This window comes from Microtus ochrogaster, linkage group LG4 (assembly GCF_000317375.1).
Source record: "Microtus ochrogaster isolate Prairie Vole_2 linkage group LG4, MicOch1.0, whole genome shotgun sequence".
Taxonomy (NCBI): domain Eukaryota; kingdom Metazoa; phylum Chordata; class Mammalia; order Rodentia; family Cricetidae; genus Microtus; species Microtus ochrogaster.
In genome coordinates this window covers 9,835,736-9,843,320 of record NC_022030.1, presented here as the reverse complement: position 1 = coordinate 9,843,320, position 7,585 = coordinate 9,835,736, and the positions used below count along the sequence as shown (strand labels likewise).

General features: G+C 39.0%; 1 pseudogene; it reads left to right on the top strand.

Moving 5' to 3' along the window:
- The first annotated feature begins 4,318 nt into the window (after positions 1-4,318).
- Positions 4,319-4,431, top strand: LOC113457675 (annotated as a pseudogene).
- Positions 4,432-7,585: the final 3,154 nt, after the last annotated feature.

Here is a 7,585-nt window from a genome sequence, read left to right as displayed (position 1 = left end):
AAGAAGAAAGTTCTGTGGTGCCCTGCTAGCACAAGGCCATTTAGAGAACTCTTTTCCCATGTTTGGCTTTCCAGGAACTTTCAGGCCATTTTCCCCTTCATTCTAGTGGGTCTCTGGAGTCTTCCTCAAACAAGCAACAATCCTTGGTATCATCCACATAATATTTGTAGTGTGGGCATGTAAAATATAAGAGCCAAGCCCCGCGGTGGTGGCGCACGCCTATAATCCCAGCACTCAGGAGGCAGAGGCAGACAGATCTCTGTGATTTTGAGGCCAGCCCAGTATACAAGAGCTTAGTTCCAGGACAAGGGCTAAAGCTACAGAGAAACCCTGTCTCAGGGTTATATATATATGAGCCATAAAGTCCTGGAGGCTTGCAGCTATATTTCAAAGACATACCTAGGATAACAAGTAATGTCTGGCAGACAGCTTTCAGGGAGTCATAAGCAAAGCTATGAGAACACAATTGAGGTTGCAATGTAAATAAAAAACTGGCAATGCAAAAATATGAACTATCTGTTGAGAAAAGGTATGGAGAGTAAACAGAGTCAAGCCAGGCGAGTGGCCATATGAACTGCAAACAGCAAGGCTGTAGAAGCAGGTTTTTCAAATATTTGGGGATCCATGTTCTGCCACTACATGCTCTTAAAATTTAACTACAATAGTTAATATTTGCCCTGATGACTTTAAGTCTTGCTGTATAGTTCAATCTTTCTTTGAAATTTATATAGGGAATGTTCACCTATATCATTGTGTCTTGAGAGCATGATACTCTTGATTTTACAGAGTTCACAGCTAGAAATTAGCCTTGAGTCAGTCTTGAGGTAACTTTAGACCTGAGAAATGCTAGAACTGTGGAGATTTTGGAGACATCTTGCAGCATAAGATGGACATGAATATTTAGGATCCGGGAAAGAATGCTATGGTATGGGCATGACAAGATCCATCCCGGCAAACAGGCTCATGGACTGAAGGCTTAGATACCAGATAGTGCAATTATACTGTTTGGATCACTGAGGCACTTACTTCATGAGTAGATTAACCTTTTGATGAGTTCTTTGGTGACTAGCTGGATGGGTTATTAGGAGGTAGGTGCTAATTGGAAGGAGTAGGTCACTGAGAGCATGTCTTTGAAGACTATCTTTCCTTCAGATGCTTCCTCTATTTGCTTCCTGTCTGCCATAAGGTGAACCACTCGACTGCATGCTCCCTGGCATAATGCTCTCCCTCAACACAGATGGAATAAAGAACAATATAGCCGAGAGACCATGGCTAACGGCTGCATAACCATGAGACAATTGTTTTCAATTGTTACATGTCTTACCACATTAACAAAAGAAAGAATAACACACAATATTTAGAGATACTTTCCCTTCTTTCAAAAACTATTTGAGTATATCAACATTGTGTGTTAGTATTATCAATACAGCATGCATTCCTATGATATTAAAGTAATTAGAAAAAAATAGTTATGACTACCTGTATGTCATTTGGTAATTGAATTACAAAATTAACCTCATGAGATATAGAACAAAAGAACAGCAATTGTATATAATAAACTGTAATTTCACTATGGCCTTAAATAATGAAACTAAATCTAAAGCATTTGTTTAAAATGAATAAACAACTAAAAAAAAAAGTAAGGTCTGATTATAGTGTTAATTGGTAAATGGATTCTTCATTGGATAAAATGATTAAATTGCTTGGAAATATTTTTCTACATTTGATGGTCTTTCTGCTAGGCATTTGTATCTACATTTTCAAGTGTTAATGCCCACTTATGCCTTCTGCTTTGTTTTGCTTTGCTTTGTTTTTTTCTATCTTAAGAACAAAATGCCCTTGAAAGCAAATTCATGCCATGAACATATAGGCAACCATCACACAATTTCCAATCACAAAGCAAATATGTGATGATAAAGAAGCTGGCCCAGCCCACTTCTCCAGCCGTACATGAGTGGCCCTCTGTAGGGTCTGAACCTCAATTCCCCTATTTTCAAAAGGAGCTGATGCTTTTGTCTATTTGCTCATTTGTTTTCACTTTGTTTCCATTTCATAATTCTGCCAGGGTGTTTTAGCTTGTCGGAATATTAGATAACAGTGCTATGCCAATAACACGGCTGAAAAATGACCTCACACAACAACACCAGAAACATGATCGTTCCTATGAAGATCACACAACAGAAGCAGGATATCAGGAGATGTTTGCATAAAATAGAGCTCTGCAGAATGAAGGGGAAAAAACGTAATATGATGTACTCTGCCAGCACTGTCAAAGCTATTTGGGGTGCACAATGCATCTCACTCCAAAGAAAGAATCAGCACAGTCATCGCTTCTGTAGGTCTTCATTGCTCAAGAGGCAAGACCTTGGCAGTTGCTTTCCGACATGAGAGCCGACAACAGAGTTCATACACAGTGGGTACCATGTCAGTGGGGTTTGAATCCACAGACAGAGGCTGTTTAATTGAATAGTCTGACCAATTTGCACACACATGTTAAGCAAACAATACATATATAAGTAGAACCCACCCCACCCCCAAACCCAACAGACAACATCTGTGCCTTTAACTTTGGGAACAAATGTGCTGTACTTGTAAGGTAGAAGAAACCGCTATGCCCAAATTAGCTGTTAAGTCAACATTCAAATGCATAATAAGATGTAGACTGGCGCTCAAGCTGAGGAAGACAGCAATGGTGTTATATGTCTATATTACTGTTACAGAAGTTGACTCTAAGTACCGTTTTATAAACCCATTAAAAACTGTCAAGTCTCCCATGACATATTATATTCTCATAAAATGACACAAATGCCAAATTAAGTTTGAATGTGAATTAGCGAAGAATAGGAAAATCAATTTAAGTGTTCCCAATGCAATCTCAACCCTTGCACTCTTGCTTCGCATCTGTGTGTTTCATTAGTATATTTTGTTACATGATCATGTAATATTTATGCAGTAACATAATACGCTCCGTCCATCTAAGATTAGAGAAGGAGTGCAGTTCCTCTCCATTATTGTGTGCCCTTTATCTGCTGAACACTGTGTAACATTACCCGAGCTTTGGCGATTATGTAATGAGGGCTCCTATTGTAACACGCCCTGCACAGTTGGAGGATGGCTGTGGGAAACTTAACTCTGTAAATCCTGAGCTGTGGAACAATTATTAAAGCCTGGGTTTTAACGTTATACTCACCTCCTTTTCCCCAAAAATATTTCGCCTTCTCCCCACCTCCCATGCCCGACACCTAAAACCCCTAAGTACTACAGTAGAGGAAATGCAACAAGAATTATAGAGAAAACTCCACTGATGACAGAATAACAATTGCCATCTGGTGTGCAGCAGATGTGTGCTCCACAAACTTTTTTTTCCTCTCTCCCCTTTCTTTCTTAATTTTTTTTTTTTTTTCCTTTTGCGTTCTCCTACCCAAGTCCTGTCCAGACCCAAATGCGTTGCTGAGCTTATGAACTTTGACAGCTTTACCGCTCCGGGCTGGATGGCTACAGGCACATGTTTTTCTTAGACTCCACTAAAACTTCAGGGAATAAACTCACAGACTCAAGAATGATACTCAAAGGCTACCCACTCCCCCACCCCGCCCCAATGCCCGAGCCTCAGAAATCTGTGAGGAATGCCACGAAGTTTTTCCTAAGAAACAGAGCAAAAATATTACCAGAAAGGATCCTTAAAGAATTCTGTGTCTTACAAGGGAGAGACAAGACAAGAAGCAAGACTTGGGAGACAAGAGTCACCTGGCAGTGGGGAAACAAGGTTATTTTAGCCATGCTGAGGTGCCATTCCTGTTTGCAAAGGTGTCACTCTCCCAAAACCATTAAGTCACCTGCCACCTGCCCATCCCCACCAGCACTCCTCACTTTCTGAACTCCCCAGAATGGCTGGTGTCTGTTAGGAAACACAGAAACAGGAAAAGCAGTAGCCATAGCCCTTTTGATTTCGTAGGACAGAAATTTTTTTCAACATGCCCAGATAAGAATCAGATTGCTCGATTTTTAAATGAGTCCGGAGAAACAGCGTTTTCTTTCTGAGTTTTGGCTTACTTCCAGAGCTCAAGCACTGCTTAGAAATAACTTTCAAATATTGTCATCTGACTTCTTTCATGGATCGCATAAGTCTGTTCATAATGGATTTTGACCATAATCCACCCAACTTCTCCATGCTGTTATAAAAATTAAATTCCTTTTTATTCCTCACTACATGTAACCCTTGTCTCTCTGACTCACATTAACCTTGCAGTACAGAATTATGGGTGGATAAACTTGCAGTCAAGGAATTATGGGTGTAGTTGCTGTTGTTCCTTTTGGAAATTATACCACCCTGAACTCGCCCGATCTCGTCTGATCTCGGAAGCTAAGCAGGGTTGGGCCTGGTTAGTACTTGGATGGGAGACCGCCTGGGAATACCAGGTGCTGTAGTTTCCAAAAGGAACAACAGTTGTTATTCTCTGAGACAGTACAAGTATGACCCTAGGATTTTCTGGTTTACTCCTATGTTCTGTAGTTTTAACTTCTCTTAGGATAATGCCATCGAGGTTAAAATCTTGATAGTCATTATTTTTCACTTCTTGGAACTCACTGTCATAGAAGTTGCCTCTAGGGTCTCAACTATGCTGAAGCTGTAGCTTGCAGAAGGACCTTCCAGATAATCTTACATCTGGTGATACGGTTGTGCCCTTCCTTGATGGAGTCACTGCCTTGCTACTACTTGTGATAATGTGGGTTCAAGATGTAGGGTCTGACTGTGATATTCCCCACTTTGTCTTTGAAGCTGTAGTCATTGGCATAATTATCATCTCAGTTTAGGACCTCTTTCTTGTCTTAGCCTACCATGATGATCTCAGCCAACGCACTTGGGAACAGGAATAAACTTAGAGTTAATTTGATATGACTTGCTATTTGGTCATGCAGATAATATGTTTATAAAGCACAAACACGCATAAAAATAATTACTCAAAGGAATATCCTTTGTCATAATTCTGTATGTATGTCACCCAATAAACACTAATAAAATAAACACTAAAAAGAGTGCTAATTTATAATTTAATTGGAAATCACCAGGATCAGATCTGTTATTGGCCTTGCAAATAGGAGAGATTTGAGATCTAAGTCCGCACATCAACCTTGGTTTCACAACACTTTTATTGAACTAATCTAGCAGCCCGGCTCTGCGAAACCTGAAACGGGTTTCTGGGGAGGATAGGCAGGAGAGGGGAGTGAAAACTGAAGCCAGCATAATTTGTTGTCCTGGTGTGAAATAACACTGAGAGCAAGCAAATATAACGACTTGTTCCACAAAGTACTTGCTTCTTGGGGCTAAGACTGCAAGCCAACTAAAAACCGTCCTTACCATGAAGAACAATTTGTTCGACAAGAGTAGTCTAGCAACCTGAGCACCTTAAGATTCTATTAATCCAGAGCTCCTGTGACATAAATTCTGTCCAATGCTCTATCTTGTAAAATCTGGCATTAAACTTTCCACCCTACATGGTGTTTTACTTTGACTTCTGCCTTTGAGAGCTGGATGAAAACTTCTAAGGTAATTTCTCTCTCATCCAATTAACTTTGCTCTTTCTGCTCAATTATTATTTTTGGTGGATATCTAAGTAGTCAACAACTCACATCCTAGAGGTCCTGCTAGGACTCTACGTTGACTGGTGAGCAGTCTGGAGATGTTTGTTCCCTGGCCTCCTTGACCTTAAGATGGGCTAGGGAGGGGTTTTCTTACAAGATTGAGGTCTCAACTAAATTGAACCTCAGTTCAACTTTGCCCTAGTAAATCATAAATGTTAAGTTAATTTTATCAGTTGGAGATTAAAGATTTGAAATCGACCCCCACAGCATCACTTTGTCTGTCTTTGATGAGGCTGTAAAGGAAGTCTGTAGGGAGTAGAGGTATATAGTTCAAATAAGTCCAATCTTAGAACCAAAGTGTTTAAATGATTATGTAAGACCTGCATCCTTTGGACACAATTTAAATTGGTTCAGTTTTACAAAATCTTATACTGTGCTCTGAGTATATATAATGTATGGTTGTAAATTACACTTTAATAAAGGTAATTTAAAATACACATTTAAAGACTTTCCTGAGGCTTGTCTTTGTAGCCATGAAACATGTTTCATTTTTGTCTGCCTTGAGCTAGATGGTTAATTGGGCACCCGATGGTTGATATTTCATGTTTGAAAAGATTCTAGAAACACAGAGAACAGCAACCACCTGACTGTTATCATTGGTAATGCAATCTCCTTTCACCTGTTAGCTCATTAGCTTCTCTCTCGAAAATAACTCTACCAGGATAATCTGACCTTTCAGGGGTCATTTGGGAAAACTTGACATTGGTAAGGATCCTTATTTGAAAGAGGCATGGGAGGGAAAATTATAGAGATATCAATGGACTGATCAACTATATTTGACACAGGCAGTTGTTGCTTTTTCACAATCATACTTCAGAGGTTACTTTACAATCAGAAGGCTTGAGGGAAGTGTAAAAAGCCCTAGTTACTATTTGAGTCAACTATAATGAGTTTCAATCTCTTTTTTCTCCTCGTGTGTTTATGTGTGTCTATGTCAAAATGGGTTTTCCTGTATTCAGGCTTTCTCTCCTTACTATAAAGGACAAGAAAGTCTGCCATCTGCAGTGATAATTTAATATCTGTCTGAAGCATTCTGCCTCTCACTTCCTCTTTTTTTTTTGTCTGTTTCTTGGGAAACATTAGAGATAAATTCAACAACTAAAAATTGTTTTGTTACTATATAAATATTTTAGGCCTAGCCAGCCAAAATAAACAATCAAAGTCTTCCCAAACAAGAGCAAGTTGTGCAATGCCCAGGTTCACCTGTGAGAGATTTGGTCCCCAACCAACGGTCCTGTTTTGGAAACTTAAAAAAAAATAAATGAGAGTGTGCAGAAGTAAGTGGGAAAATGGTAACCAGGAAAAATGTCTTTGATGTGTGTTTTTTCTGTTGTTACCATTCTCCTCCTCCATCCTTTTTCTTCCTATCCCCATTCTCTCTATCTCCCAACAATCATGAAGTGAGGGAACTCGCTTTAATCATGTACTCAGGGACCAAGGAATGGTCAGCTAAAATCAGACTGATATCTCTGAAGCTGTGAGCCAAAATCAGTCACAACTTTCTATTCTCCCATTATCTGCCATGGTAACAAAGCACAGACATAGTTAAATACGCACTATGTTCTCTACACCAAAAGACATTAAGATTAAGTAAAAGGTTTAGAAATAATCAAATACGGTGAATTTAATGTATTGTAAGTAGAAATTTCTCACAGTAAGAAGCTTTTCTTTACCCTATAAGGTCATATCAGAGAGTGTTATTCAACACAAAAGAAAAAATATAAAGTACTGTTTCTTAGATTCATGCTTCTCTTGAATATTCACATGTCATTGGATCATGTTTCAATCAGAAATATCCATAGAAATTCTTTGAGTAAAAATTTCCTTCAGGATTAAAACTAATACACTAAAAATAAATGCTCTCAAAACTTGTGAGTAAAGATGATTACAAACCGCTTCAATGGGACAACCATACCTAAGTGGCAGGAACTGTAAAACTCTA